The 14,143-nt window shown below is 50.4% G+C and overlaps 1 protein-coding gene across 3 annotated transcripts in view; it reads right to left on the bottom strand.

The window, feature by feature from the left end:
* TTLL1 (tubulin tyrosine ligase like 1) overlaps positions 1-8,390 on the bottom strand; it is a 30,567-nt gene extending 22,177 nt beyond the window's left edge. The window contains exons 1-4 of one of the 3 annotated variants that reach the window (XM_032346031.1): positions 8,241-8,390; positions 4,588-4,619; positions 2,317-2,424; positions 1,929-2,002 (exon numbers count right to left, since the gene is read on the bottom strand). The gene's annotated coding sequence lies outside the window, so the exon portion shown is untranslated. The remainder of the gene's footprint in view (positions 1-1,928; positions 2,003-2,316; positions 2,425-4,587; positions 4,620-8,240) is intronic. The other 2 variants (XM_032346030.1, XM_032346032.1) reach the window with 2 other exon arrangements.
* Between the last annotated feature and the right edge of the window lie 5,753 nt (positions 8,391-14,143).

Below are 14,143 nucleotides of genomic sequence, written 5' to 3'. Positions count from 1 at the left end.
CAAGCCAAAATGTTAATGGTGCCAAGACTAAGAAACCCTGGCCTGCTCGGGGCGGGGTGGGGGGCAGCAATGAGAGAGTCACCACCCGATGGGTGTCGCCATGGCGACAGGAACCACCAAGCAGAGGTAGCACCCGCGTTGTGAGGCCTGAGGCGGGAGGTGGCCCTCGCACGGTGGCTGGGGGAGACCGCCCTCAGTAGAGGGCCCTGCAGCTGGCTTCCGCAGGCTGGGTGGGAGCCTGTCCCAACAGGAGCACCTCCCACCCTGTCCAGCGCTGCTACCTCCCTGCTTCCTCCCCCCCCCCCCCCCCCCCCCCCCGCTCCATCTCACTCTCTGTAAGCGCAGGTGACCTTTATCTGACCACATCACTGCCTTTTACTAGCCTCCGTGGCTTCCCAGTGCTTTTAAGATCTGCAGACCCTCAACCCTCACCTGCTTCTCCTTCACGTGCTGTGTTCTCGCCACACTAGACTTTTCTGCCCACACTCTGCCTCACGGCCTTGGCATGTGCTGGATGTCTGTGCCTGTGGCACTCCCCCTCCCTCTCTGTCTGGCAAAGCTGCTGCCCACTCATCGGCCAGCGTAAGTGAATGTCACTCCCTCCACAAAGCCTCCCTGACTCGAGACCTGGTTCATGGCCACTCGGTACTCCTGCACTCCTGGCCCTGCAAAAGGACAGGCAGCTGGCTTTCTTCTTCGCTGCTTTGGGCCCAGGGTCTAGCCCTGCACCTGGCATGTGACAGACACCCATTCAGAGTGACTGACTGTGGCCCCAGGTCTGTCAGCACCACTGTGTGACTTGGAGAAAGTTAAAAGATGAGACCTGGGTCTGCCTTGCCTCGGGAAAGGGAGAGGGAAGACAATTCAGTGGAGCTTTCACACAAAATCAGCCCACTGCCTCCGCACCCTGCCCAGTAGTGGCAGTGTCACAGGGCTGGGACTTGAGTTTGAGGGCCAGTTCTGAAACTCACAAGCTGTGTGACTCTGGGCAAGTTACTTAACCTCTCTGAACTTGTTTCCTTCTCTCTATGAACAGCATGTACCCATCTCACAGGGCTATAGTGAGGATGAAATGAGTGAACAGTGGAACAGTGCGCAGCATGTAGAAAGCACTCAAGAGGTATCTGGTGGTACTGTTGCCATTGTCACCACTTTACGGATTTGGACGCTGAGGCTCAAAGGTTAAGAGCCCCTCTAAGAATCAGACTGAAGGGAGCCATGGAGCCCTGACTTGAGCCCACGGTGACCCTATTCTGATGTGCCACCTCTTTTCACAGTCTGCTGTCCCCCCCGCCCCGCTCTGAACATGGGCTTCGTCAGGATGCCATGCCCCCCAGGGTCAAGGTAAGAAATGCACAGAACTGCTCTCTGCAAAACCAGAAGCCGCCCTGTGATGACAGGAGGCGGTTACCGTGGAGTCAGCAGCCGCCACACAGAAAGGCTGGCAGAGGCAGCACAGGAGTGGAATCCCCACGCGCTGTGACCCCACACCCCTCCCTGGGCCAACCCCAGCCAGTGTCCAAAGCCCGGCGCCCAACCTCAGCCCTCACAGCCCAGCAGCCCAATCCTGCTCCAACTCTGCCCCCTAGAGTCCAACCGCAGACTTGGATTGTGGGAAGAACCATCCCCCAGGCAGGCAATGACAGCCCCAACACCACCCCTCAGTGAGTTGTCACCTGGCACAGGCGCTGACCCGCAACACCTGGGGGTGACCCAGAGGGGCATTGATGGGGCCGTGCTTGAACAGTCAGAAAACGCTTCCTGGGTGTGGTCCCCAAGCCCCATAAAGCAGACAGGGCACATATTCTCATCCTCCCTTTATGGCGCAGGACACAGAGCCTTGCAGGTGAGGCTTTCTCGCCACCCCACCCACCCACCCACCACTTCCACAGGGTGTTAAGGAAACCAGCCTCTCAGGCCGGACGCACCATAGGGACTCCTGGAACCAACAGGCACGGCCAAGTTCGCTTCAGCTTCCAGGCCTGCTGCTTGGGGTTCGTACCTACAACAAAATGAACACACAGGCATAATGTACATGGCCCAGGACCGAGAGACGGTCTGTGAACACGGCAAAACCGTGTCTTCTGCTGAACAAGAGCACGCCACGAGCTGTCTTGGGGGTCTTTTCTTATTGTGATACATTTTTCTGGATTCTCTTCCTTCCTGACTCCGGCGGGACTTTCTGGGCCGTCCTGCCACTCCACTTCACATGCCCCCTGCTCCGGCCCAGCACCCGCCTCCCTGCTGCTCCCACCCAGCTCCGCTGACCCCAAAGCTGCAGGTCAAAGGCCACCTCCCCCGGGGAACCATTCTCACCGCCTTTCCCTCCGCCGAACCACGCAGCCTTCCCTGTATGTCTCCTGCCGTCTTCGTGGGCACACAGAACTTCCTACCTTGCCTCTCTGGTCTCTGTTTACCTTCCTTCTAGAGGAAAGTAAGCTGAGGGGAGACTCTCTTAGACCCCTGCTTCCTTCTCATCCCCCGATTCTTTCTAGACTTAGGTGTGAGCATTTGCAACAACGTTCACAGCGCATGTGGCAGGCCCCACGGTCTCCAGCACCCAGCCGTCCAGCACACGGGGAGGGGGGCAACCAGTGCCTACTCCTCACGAAAGTGAGGGAACAGACACATCCCCAAGGGTCAGTCCTTTGAATCCGACTCTGTTTTCAAGAGTTACTTCCCTGTAAATGTTATGGGTTGGAACTGTATCCCCAAAAAAGATATGTTGAGGGGCACCTGGCTGGCTCAGTCAAAAGAGCACATGACTCTTGATCTCAGGGTTATGAGTTCGAGTCCCACGTTTGGCATAGAGATTACTTTAAAAAAAAAGGAAGTGCAGCCGCAGGGACACACAGACCCACAGGAAAGATGGTCACATGAACGTGAAGGCAGCCATGAGAGCTGCGCAGCCACAGCCCAAGAAAAGTCTGGGTCCACCACAGACTGGAAGAGACCAGGATCCTGCCCGGATTCTTCGGCGAGAGCACGGCTCTGCCGGCACCTTGATTTCAGACATCTGGCCTCACTGAGCCACTCACTTCAGGGCACTTTCAAAGTACAGCCCAGGAAACGAACCCGAGATATAGCCATCCCAGGCACTAGAAGAAAAAGGAAATTTACACCTATAAAGAGTTTTAAGTATATATGTGGGAGACAGCACAGTAAAGTGATGTGCAAAAGGACAAGACAGTTGGGGCACCTGGGTGGCTCAGTGGGTTAAGCCTCTGCCTTCGGCTCCGGTCATGATCTCGGGGTCCTGGGATACAGTCCTGCATCGGGCTCTCTGCTCAGCAGGGAGCCTTCTTCCCAGCCCCCTGCCTGCCTCTCTGCCTACTTGTGATCTCTGTCTGTCAAATAAATAAATAAATAAATGTGGCTTTTTTTTTTTTTTTTTAAAAGGACAAAACAGTTATCTATAGTTAAAAAAAGAAGAAAAAGAAAGAAATGAACTAAGGCCACCTCTCTTTTAAAGAGACGTGGGACTTCTTTCCAGAAATGCACCAAACCAGCATGATAACCACCACTGGGAACCAACGCCAAGGCAGCCCCAGCAGAGCCACAGGAGGGACAGCAGTTCCCCGCACCTGAGGCTCGGGCACTCGGTGCATTTCCCGCGCTCACACATCCATGGGGACTCGCGAGTTTTCTTGGGGCCTCCATTTCCGCCATGAAGAGAATGGGACTGAGAGCCCCGGGGCCTTGGCGGGATGGCTGAGATTACTGGGAGGTCGGGCGGGTGTGCTTGTGGCACGCCACAGTTCACTGAATTTCAAACGAGCGCACCTGCTTTCCCCGAAGGTTCCTGACGCCCTCCCCGATTCAGCCCTGCACGCTCCTCCAGTTCAGCCCCTACTTACACAGTGGGCCTGCCGGGCTCCTGGCCAGGTGCTGGAGGTCAGCCCTGCCCTCACGGAGGAAGTAACTCGATATTTACTTTATCACCCAAAACAACAGCCACGACTTCTGTGAAGCGCCAGGATGCACCGGGCACAGGGCCGGGCGCTCTGTCCGCGCTCTTCTCTCCTTCCTCTGACCCTCGGGCTCACGCGCTGCTGGAAGGCGGGTGCTCATTCTCCCCGTTCACACACGGAGAAAGTAGGGCTCACAGAGTAGCAGGCAGGGGCGCCTGGGTGGCTCAGTGGGTTAAACCTCTGCCTTCGGCTTGGGTCCTGGTCCCGGGATCCTGGGATCAAGCCCTACGTCGGGCTCTCTACTCGGTGGGGAGCCTGCTTCCCTCTCTCTCTCTCTGCCTGCCTCTCTGCCTACTTGTGATCTGTCAAATAATTAAATAAAATCTTAAAAAAAAAAAAAAAAAAGAGTAGCAGGCAGAACACAGACTGCAGCCTGTGGATGCCACACTGCCTCCCCTCCCCACTCTGTCAACTATCCCTTTACCCCACAGGGCAGGGGGTGGGTGGACTGGTCTCTGTCCCCCAACACCCAGCCAGGGCCAGCCACAGTCGGGGGCTCAGAAATGGTCTGCAGAACAGACAAAGGAACCTGCTGGCCATAGAAGCCAGGGCTGACTCGTTCCCAACCCTAAGAAATACTAAACCCCTTCCCTTAGAAAAATCAATAAAGAAATACCGGATGTCAGACAGTTCTCCTGTTACTTCCTCCTAAAACAGGAAAGAAAAATAAGTGAGGTTAGCAGGACCGTGTAATGAACTTGGTAGGTAATGACTCTAGTGGGGTTCACGTGAACTGAACGTGAAGCCATTGGGTCAGCTACTTTCAACACTGAGCCCCACAGGAAGGGATAAAGACGATGTGGTATATATATGCAACGGAATGATCACTCAGCCATCAAAAAGAATGAAATCTTGCCATTTGCAACAACGTGGATGGAATTAGAGGGTATTATGCTAAGGAAAAGTCATAGAAAGACAAACTACATGATTTCACCCGTATGTGGAAGTTAAGAAACAAAGCAGGTGAACATATGGGAGTGGGTAGAAAGACAGAAGGAAACAAACCATAAGTGACTCTTAACTGCGGAGAACACAGGGGGTTGCGGAGGTGGGGGATGGGCCGGAGGAGTGATGAGGCCGGAGGGGGGCACCTGCTGTGATCAGCACCGGGTGCTGTATGTAACTGACGAACCACTGAATTCTACTCCTGAACCCGATATCGCGCCGTATGTTAACTAGAATTTAAATAAAAATTTGAAAAAAAAAATTTAAAAACCCAAACTGAGCATCATAAAACCTAACCCAGAGAAACAGAGTTAGGTGTGTGGTGATCTTTGTGCTGACTGTGCTCGAATCCCAGTGGGCTGTCCTGACCTGAGGTTCTCGAGGCAGGCAGTTAGTTATGTTCAGAAAGTGATGTGGGTCCCTCTGCTGGGGCCGGTGGGCAGGACCTTCAAAAGCTTGAGGACAGGTTTCCACGGGGACGGCCCTGGGTGTCTGAGCTTCGACAGCCCAGCTTCTCACCCCCCCGGCTCGGCGCTGACAGCCACCCTGCGCAGGGACCACTACCGGAGACTCGAGCACCTGAAGGAGGTGCTTGTGGACAGTCCCGGTCCAGGGAGGCAAGAGAGTCATTTCACAAGCTGGAAGCCCTGGCAGCAAGGTGCCTTCACAATCCAGCAAAGCTCAGCTGTGGTCCTGCGGGGGAGGGGACTCTTAATCCCGCCAGGAACAAATGGTGCCAGCTCTACTCCAGAAGGTTCCAGATCTGTCTGTGCCTGTCCCCAGCGGCCCCATAATCCTGGACGACCACAGCAGGCTCCACTGGTTTCCTTAGCACCATCACCCCATGGCACCCATGCTCTGCCCAGCAGAGTGACCCTCTCACACGCACAAAGCAAATAAGGTCATCCTGCTCATAAGCCTCCAGGGGCTTCCATTAGCCCCAGAATACAACCATCACCTACAACCAACTACAAGGTGGACCACATGTGATCTGGGCTCCCCATCACCTCTCAAGCTCTATCTCCAGCACCCCTCCCCATCAGCTCTCCGCAGCCCTGGGCCGCCTTTCAGCTCCTCACACCCACCAAGCGGCAGCCTGTCTCAAGGCTTTGCTCTCCCCCACATCTGGCCCCTTTTCGAAGGTCAGCTCTTCAGAGTGACTTTCACAACGCCAATCTCAATGCCCCCACTCATCACACTTTATTTCTCTGTGGCCGTCAGGCTGCGCACGACTGTTTAGTCCAGGGCCAGCTCAAAGCATGGCCCACAAACCACCGCACCAGCATCACCTGGAGCTCGTTAGAAATACAAGTTCCTGGGCACCTGGGTGGCTCAGTGGGTTACGCCTCTGCCTCTGGCTCAGGTCATGGTCTCAGTGTCCTGGGATGGAGCCCAGTATCAGGCTCTCTGCTCAGCAGGGAGCCCGCTTCCCCCTCCCTCTCTGCCTGCCTCCCTACCTACTTGTGATCTCTCTCTCTCTGTCAAAGAAATAAATACAATCTTTAAAAAGAAATAAAGAAAAAAGAAATAGAAGTTCTTGGGCGCCTGGCACCTGGGTGGCTCAGTCGGTGAAGCATCCGACTTCAGCTCAGGTCATGATCCCAGGGTCCTGGAATCAAATACCGCATTGGGCTCCCAGCTCGGCAGGGAGCTTGCTTCTCCCTCTCCTCCCTGCTCTCTCTCGCTGTCTGTCTCTCTCAACTAACTAAATAAAATCTTTTAAAAGAAAGAAAGAAATACAAATTCTTACGCCTCCCCCAACCCCTACACAGATGCGCACACTTGGACTCCTTGGGAGCAGGCCCAGGAATCTGTATCTGAACAAGCTCTCAGGTGAGATCCCTACCCTTGCCCAAGTTTGAGAAGAACTGGTCTAATTCACGTATTTGGTTCCCTGGTGATTACCTGTCTTTGACACACATATCTCACGTCAGGAGAGCAGAAGTGCTGTTCTCAATCATTGCCTACTGAACGCCCAGCATCCAGAACAGCGTCTAATAATAGCAGGTGCTCAATCAATATTTGATGAATTAGCAAAAATAACGAGGTGAATTCCCTTCCCTCATGCAATCAAACAAGCCAAGCAGTGCTCAGGCACAGCCCAGCCCTCCAGAGGCTGGCAGACCCGCAGGCAGGAGAAAATGGTAAACAAACACCCCCAGACGTTCACACTTTTTCCAGGGGCCTGACTTAGGAGATCTGGAGTTTAGCAGATCTCCACGGAGTGAGAGAACATCTCGGGGAATATCCGTACCCCCAAGCCCAGGAGGACAGAACTTTGCCAAAAGGCCTTTCATTTCCCGGAGTTATGACTACTCCCTGACAAAAGCCAGGCCAACATTTCAGGAGAAACAGCAAGCCGAGGGAAGAAATTATAATCATAGAATCAATGTACTTTTCTGGGTCCAGCCATAAAAAACGGGAGGCTTCCCCGTCCCTAAAGCCACGATGCAAACACTTTGGTCACTATCACTTTCAACAAAGTCCCAACGAGGTCAGGATTCTAGGGCGTTTCGATTCCTTTCCAGCTAGTCTTCCTGGAAAAGGAAAAAATACCATCTTTAAAGAAAACAATTAATAGTGTAAACGACGACTTCCCAACAGCTGGAGGGCCCTGTTCTAGCTCCGCACACCCCAGGGAGACAGTGCCATGTTCTACAGCAACCACTTAGCAGGGCTTGTCATGCCTTGGGCGCTGGGCAGGACCAATCTTTTTGTAACTGCCACAAACCAGCACTGAAATGCGCTCAGTACATATTTCCGTGAACAAAGAGCCTCTCTGCAAACACTAACCTGCTTAGAACAATGAGATTCTTTTACTTCCAGAACGAGTTCCCTGTAACGCCCGGGCTACTCTACGAGGTGCTCGGCTACCTCCGCCTCCCACCCCCTTGGACTGACAAACAGGGAGGAGAAATGCTCCGGTCCAATCCCGCACAGAAGGGCAGGCAGGGCGGGGGACACGAATCCATCTCCTAACCAGCGCTGTCGCCACAGGTCCCCCGCCCCCTGCAAAAGATGCAGGAGAAACAACACAGACTGCAAACGAACGGGAAAAGCCTAAACGTTGAAATTCTGGGATAGCCAATATGAATCAGAATGCAATTACAACCACCGGGCAGCACAGGGAAAGCCACAGGAGCTCGGAGGAAAAGCGGGGGCACAGTGGTCAGCGCAGGCTTCCGGGAGGACGCGGGTCCGGCCAGCAGCCCCTGCACAAACCGCACCGCCGCGGCCGCGCAGACCCGCTCGCGCATGCGTACTCGCCCACCAGGGCCGGCCACACCCTCGTCCGGGGATGCGGCCTCGGCGGCGGGGCCTCACCTGTGGGCGCAGAGCCCGGAGGAGCGCCGAGCAGCGCGCAGCTGGGCGGCCCCGCGCCGTGCCCCGGCCCCGCCTCCAGCCCCACTCCCGCGCCGGCAGAAGGACGCCACTCGCAGCCCCGCGGACCGGCCCGCCGCGCGTCGCGCTGTACTTCCGGGGCGGCGCTCTGGCAACCGAAGACGCCGCCGCTGGCGCCGCGATTGCTTCCGGGGTCACATTTTCCTGGCTCACCTGTAGGCCCCCAGCTCCGTGGTGCGGGCGCGCATCCTACGAAGAGGAAGGCGGTCCATCGCCGGGAGGCTCGCAGCCTTCAGGACCCAGAAAAGAGGTCGAGCCTGACAGTGGGAGGCACAGTCATGTGAGGAATTGGGCCCCGGGTCTGGAGCGCCCTTGGTCTCCTCTGCTGCTCAGCTTCCCAGTCTGCAAGGTTGGGACTGCAGGTGGCGCCGACCTCGCAGGGTCGAGTGTCCTTAGGTGTCATCCTGTGCCCAAGTCTTACTAATCAGTAAATGTAAAGTCAGTACTCAGAGGTCCCCTCATTCATGCTCAGTGCCCTCTGAGCATGGGGCTGATTTAGTTTCTGAAACTATATTTTGTAAACTCTGTTAGGAAGAGGCAGTGTGGCCTCGTGAGCAACTTTAAACTGGGGTCAGACCTGGATTGCATCCTCGCTCCAAAATCACGGCTATGTGGCTTTAGGCAGGTCGCTTCCCTATCTGAGCCTCAGTTTTCTTGTCTATAAATGGGGATAACAGCACTAATATTAAAGGGTTGTTAGGAAGATTATTAAAGGGACGCCTGGGTGGCTCAGTTGGTTAAGCAGCTGCCTTCGGCTCAGGTCATGATCCCAGCGTCCTGGGATCGAGTCCCACATCGGGCTCCTTGCTCCGCCGGGAGCCTGTTTCTCCCTCTGCCTCTGCCTTCCACTCTGTCTGCCTGTGCTTGCTCTCACTCTCTCTCTCTCTGACAAATAAATAAATAAAATCTTAAAAAAAAAAAAAAAAAGAAAGGAAGATTATTAAAAAAAAAAAAAGAAAAGAAAAGAAAGAAAAGGCAGGCCGCCTGGGTGGCTCAGTTGCTGAGGGCAACTCCTTTTGGTTGGGGTCATGATCCCAGGGTCCTTTGCTCGAGGCCCCCATTAAGTCCCCCAATCAGGCTCCCTGCTAAAAGATAAATAAAATCTTAAAAAAAAAAAAAAAAGAGCAGGTGGTCTAGCACATAATAGTTGCTCAAATTGTTGAAATAATTCAAAATAAAAGCATATATTCCAGATGTTTGTCAGCCACAAAAGTGCACTTAGAAGCGGCATGAAAGAAGAGAAACAGAATTTTACAACCCTGTTCTGATACATTCTAGCTGCTTGGGCATCCGCACAGCTCAGTCTCTCAATTACAGTTTCTCCCCAGAGATACAGGAGTAATGATCATCTCTCAGGGGCAAAAACAATTTTAAATTCCTGGTGGCTAGCACCTAAGAAAGTGTATGTTTTACCCCAACCTGTGCTTGTGTAGCATATGTGCCATTCCAAAGAGTGTCGCCAGCAGCCAAAATACCAGAAGGCTTGATGACAACCACTGCCGAGAGATCAACAGAGAAGAGGAAAAAAAAATGTGACCAATGTGAAGAATTAACTGGGAGGCAGATAACCCCATGAGGAAGAGACAGGAATTGGAGATACTTGGTGCTAATCCAATCTTGTTAAATCTAGTTTAAAAAGTCATCAAGGGTTTTCCTTTCTATTGCCATCAAGATGAAAACCAGACTCCTAAGCATTTTTACTTCTTTTTTTTTTTTTAAGATTTTATTTATTTATTTGACAGACAGAGATCACAAGTAGGCAGAGAGAGAGGAAGGGAGGCAGGCTCCTTGCTGAGCAGAGATTCCCTCTATGCAGAGCTGGGATCCTGACGTGAGCCAAAGGCAGAGGCTTTAACCCACTGAGCTACCCAGGCGCCCCAGCATTTTTACTTTTATAAAGTACTTAAAATCTGTCGACCTTGGGACGCCTGGGTTGCTCAGTTGGTTAAGCAGCTGCCTTCGGCTCAAGTCGTGGTCCCGGCGTCCTGGGAGCGACTCCCACATTGGGCTCCTTGCTCTGCAGGGAGCCTGCTTCTCCCGCTGACTCTGCCTGCCACTCTGTCTGCCTGTGCTAGCTCTTGCTCTCTCTCTCTGACAAATTAATAAATAAAATCTTAAAAAAAAAAATCTGTCAACCTTTTTCCAATTTGGCATCTCTTGTGCTTAGAAAGACCCATCCTCACGGGTTGTAAAAAGCATAACTTGTAAGAGGCCAAAAAGAAAATCAGCCAAATTAAGTGATAAATTGAAAATGTGTGCATCATATATGACAAAGCATTAGTTAATATCCACAATATACAAAGAGTCTGCACAAATCAATAAGAAAAAAACGTTTAATTTAGAGGAAGAGATGGAACCACAAATCATATAACAAAAAGTGTAAAAAAATCTTAACTAAAAATGTGGAAAGATGCCCAAATCACTAAAAATTAATGATACTGAAATTTTCATGAGGTGGGTTTTTTGTTTGTTTTAAGACTTGTTTTACTGGGCACCTGGTAACAACCAGTTGTTGAGCCTCTGCCTTTGGCTTGGGTCATGGCCCCAGGGTCCTGGGATTGACCCATATTGGGCTCCCTGCTCCGTGGGAAGCCTGCTTCCTTCTCTCCCACTCTCCCTGCTTGTGCTCCCTGTATAGCTGTCTCTCTCTCTGTCAGATAAATAAATAAAATCTTTTTAAAAAACATTTTTTTGAAAATATTTACTTTTAGAGAGAGAGAACAAGTGTGTTGAGGGACAGAAGGAGGGGGGAAGCAGGCTCCCCACGGAGCAAGGAGCCCATGTGGGCCTGGATCCCAGAATCCAGGGATCATGACCTGAGCTAAAGGCAGATGCTTAACTGACTGAGGCTCCCAGGCGCCCATCAATGAGGTGGTTTTGCTGACTAAATTATCAAGCATTTAAAATCTACTTACAACTAATATTAGAAAGGATATGGAGAAAAGGCACTTGCATCCACGATTGGTAGAAATACAGCTTTTGGGAGGCTGGCAATTTGTCAGTATTCATTAAAATTGTAACGAGTAATATATTTAATTATATACTCTTTGACCTAAAAATTCAAATTTTAGGTATTCATTCTATAGAAACTCACAAACAAAGATATATGTACAAGAGCATTTAATGCAGTATTTTTCTAATAATAAAATGTTGGAAAGAATATAAATGTTTAGTAGCTTAAGTTTGGTTTGCTAATTTAGGTTCTTCAATTTAATGAGATAGTATTTTACATATCCAAAGGGATAAGGTGGATCTACATATGCTGACCTGGAAATATATGCATGATATATTACATAAAAAAGGCAAATTACGCAACTGTTCGTATAGTATGGCTTTTAAAATTGCTATGTATAGGATGTCTGGCTGGCTTGGTTGGTAGATCCTATGACTCTTGATCTCAGGGTTGTGAGTTTGAGCCCCACGTTGGGGGTAGAGATTTCTTTAAAAAAAAATTTTTTTTTTTTAGGGGCACCTGGGTGGTTTAGTCATTAAGCATCTGCCTTCGGCTCAGGTCATGATCCCAGGGTCCTGGTATGGAGCCCCGCATCGGGCTCCCTACTTGGTGGGAAGCCTGCTTCTCCCTCTCCCACTCCCCCTACTTGTGTTCCCTCTCTGGCTGTGTCTCTCTCTGTCAAATAAATAAAATCTTAAAAATAAATTTAAAAAAATTTTAATTAAAATTTGTATGTATAAGCATCACATATATAATTTAAGAAGCATAAAAATTAAAATTAAAATTAAAAAGCATTAAAAATTCTGAAAAAATATGCACAATACTAAATCCTTTCTTTTTTTTTTTTTTTTTAAGATTTTATTTATTTATTTGACAGTCAGAGATCATAAGCAGGCAGAGAGGCAGGCAGAGAGACAAAGAGGAGGAAGCAGTCTCCCCGCCAAGCAGAGATCCCAATTCAGGACTCGATCCCAGGACCCCGAGATCATGACCTGAGCCGAAGGCAGAGGCTCAATCCACTGAGCCACCCAGGCATCCCTATACTAAATCCTTTCTATTAGTTGTAACTATATATTAAACGCTTGCTGATTTTAAAAAGTCCTTCTTTTTTGAAGCTGGGATAGAAGGTAGTTTCTCTTTTTACAGCCTATATTTTTTGTCTGAATTTTAGTAGTGCAAAAGTACTATTTTGTAATTTTTTAAAGTTTAAATAAAATAAAGAAACAAACTGTTTTCAATTTTGAAAGGGCAGTCTGAACATATGTACTTCTCTTCACACCCCGAAATCTCACTGAAATGACAGAAGAAATAGAAAAATACAGAAGATGAAATCATTCAAGAGTCTAAATAGCAAAGGCATCCAAATAGAGAAATTACCCTAAAAGGTTAACGTTTTTATCATAAGATCATCTGTCTCTTCGGGGCGCCCGGGTGGCTCGGTCTGTTGAGCATCTACCTTTGGCTCAGGTCATGATCTCAGGGTCCTGGAATCTGGCTCCTTGTCAGATCTGGTCCTGGAATCTGGCCCCCTGTTCTGCCTTTCCCTCTACCCCCTGCTTGTTCTCTTCTCTCTCTCTCTCTCTCAAATAAAATCTCTTTTAAAAAATCATCTTTCGGGACGCCTGGGTGGCTCAGTTGGTTGAGCAGCTGCCTTCAGCTCAGGTCATGATCCCAGCGTCATGGGATCGAGTCCCACATCGGGCTCCTTGCCCCGCAGGGAACCTGCTTCTCCCTCTGACTCTGCCTGCCACTCCCTCTGCCTGTGCTCGCTCTTGCTTGCTCTCTCTCTGACAAATAAATAAATAAAATCTTTTTAAAAAAATCATCTTTCTATATCAGGCCATCTGTAGTTGCTAAGGACAGATTCGCTATATGGCGTTGTTCCTGGTGCTGGTGAGTCCGGCAGGCAGGGCAAGATTCATTGCCCACATCAGGGAGTCCCCGTGGGTAGAGCGACACGGGAGCTGTTACGTGGCGATGTCACAACACAGGTTACTGCAACTCCCAGTTTGTATGTTTTGAAGGGTAATAATTGCATAAACTACTAAGTTGAAATTGTGCCAATGTAAATATATTGGTTGTTAAGTTCTTTTCAAGGACATTATTCTCTTGAAGTGCTAAGATATTTAAATTACAGAAACAGTCTTTACCCAGAAAAGATCAGTTTCCAGACTGGGTTTCCGCATAAATGACCATCTGCTACAGATCTGTGACATCGCAGGGAAATTAGAAGAGATACTCCCGACAGACAAAACAGTGAGGAATTCTTGCCAGAGGAGATGAGAACAGATGAATGGGGCAACCCCCCGGAAAATGAGGACAAATATTCCCAAACAAGCAAAAGAGGACCGTTCCAAAAAAGGTGCATTTTCTGAACAAAACCCTGGAATGCCTTCGAGATAAGAAGCAAGAGGGAGTGTGAGGAAAATACACGCGCTGACAGTTGGCCAGAAAGTGTATTAATGGAATTAATGGGCGGTTGGTCTGCCTCCCCAGAGAACAGTCTAGTCTCACGTTTCGGCTGAAGCCATGGTCTTCGACGGCTCAGGCCACCATAACAAATCACCAGCAACTGGTTGCCTTCCGCACACCACAAACTGATTTCTCGAAGTTCTGCAGGCTGGGGAGTCCAAGATCAAGGCGCTAGCAGGTGTGGTGTCCGCTGAGAACCCCACTTCCTGGTTCATAGACAGTCTTCTTGCCGGTGCCCCCCTGTGGCAGGAGGAGGTGAGGGAGCTCTTCAGGTCTCTTTTTTTGTAAGGGCACTAATCCCATTCACGAAGGCTCTACCCTGGGCGCCTAATCACCTCCCGAAGGCCATGCCTTCATCAGCATCACATTGGGGATTAGAATTGTCACTCATGAATTTGGT

This window comes from Mustela erminea, chromosome 6 (assembly GCF_009829155.1).
Source record: "Mustela erminea isolate mMusErm1 chromosome 6, mMusErm1.Pri, whole genome shotgun sequence".
NCBI classification, from domain to species: Eukaryota; Metazoa; Chordata; class Mammalia; order Carnivora; family Mustelidae; genus Mustela; species Mustela erminea.
The sequence above is the reverse complement of the archived record's forward strand: the minus strand, read 5'-3'. Positions and strand labels throughout refer to the sequence as shown.